The sequence below is a fragment of the Arachis duranensis genome, chromosome 3 (assembly GCF_000817695.3).
Source record: "Arachis duranensis cultivar V14167 chromosome 3, aradu.V14167.gnm2.J7QH, whole genome shotgun sequence".
NCBI lineage: Eukaryota > Viridiplantae > Streptophyta > Magnoliopsida > Fabales > Fabaceae > Arachis > Arachis duranensis.
In genome coordinates, this window is record NC_029774.3 from 46,425,486 (window position 1) to 46,426,638 (window position 1,153).

Here is a 1,153-nt window from a genome sequence, read left to right on the forward strand (position 1 = left end):
ATATCTTCTCAATCACATCTTTTTAAAACTAATCATATCTTCTTAACCACATCTTTTTCAAAATAGTTTTCAATCAAATCTTTTTGATTTCTCATTTCAAAATCTTTTTCAAAAATCACTTGATTTCTTTTCCACTTTTATTTTCGAAAATCAATTAGTATTTTTCAAAAATGTTTTCAAACTCTTTTACTTAATTTTCGAAAATTACTTCCCTTCTTCTCACATCCTTCTGTTTATGGACTAACACTATTCCTTAATGCAAAATTCGAACTCCATCTTCTTTGATAAGTTCGAATTTTCTACTTCTACCTTCCATTTTTCTTTTCCTCTGACACCTCAAGGAATCTCTATACAGTGACATAGAGGATTCCATATTACCTTGTTCTCTTCTCTTTCTTATGAGCAGGAGCAAAGACAAAAGCATTCTTGTTGTGGCTGATCATAAACCTGAAAGGACCTTGAAGAGAAAAGGCTGATCCTGAACCCGAAAGGACCTTGAAGTGAAAGCTAAGAGAAGCCAAGGCACAACTTCCTGTAGAGGACTTAACAGAAATCTTCAAGGAAAAAGAACACATGGCAGCCGAAAACAACAACAATGCCAACAATGCAAGGAAGGTGCTGGGTGACTTTACTGCACCTACTCCTGACTTCTATGGGAGAAGCATCTCTATCCCTGCCATTGGAGCAAACAACTTTGAGCTTAAGCCTCAATTAGTTTCTCTAATGCAACAGAATTGCAAGTTCCATGGACTTCCATTGGAAGATCCTCATCAGTTTTTAGCTGAATTCTTGCAAATCTGTGACACTGTCAAGACTAATGGGGTTGACCCTGAGGTCTACAGACTTATGCTATTCCCTTGGTTGTATGTAGTGAAATGTATCTTAGTGGTTGAATTGGGGTATCTCTGAGTCCGAACAAACTATTCGGATATGCTCTGAGACAACCTAAAGAAAGCCTGGACTCTTGGGAAAAGCTAGTCAATGCCTTCTTAGCAAAGTTCTTTCCACCTTAAAAATTGAGTAAGCTTAGAGTGGAAGTCCAAACCTTCAGACAGAAGGAAGGAGAATCCCTCTATGAAGCTTGGGAAAGATACAAACAATTAATCAGAAAGTGTCCCACTGATATGCTTTCTGAATGGAGCATCATAGGTAT

At 37.4% G+C, this 1,153-nt stretch overlaps 1 non-coding gene across 1 annotated transcript; it reads right to left on the reverse strand.

Moving 5' to 3' along the window:
* Positions 1–1,022: 1,022 nt before the first annotated feature.
* On the reverse strand, positions 1,023–1,130 carry LOC127745862 (small nucleolar RNA R71). The gene has a single exon (XR_008007486.1). It is a non-coding gene; the product is annotated as a small nucleolar RNA R71 (small nucleolar RNA).
* Between the last annotated feature and the right edge of the window lie 23 nt (positions 1,131–1,153).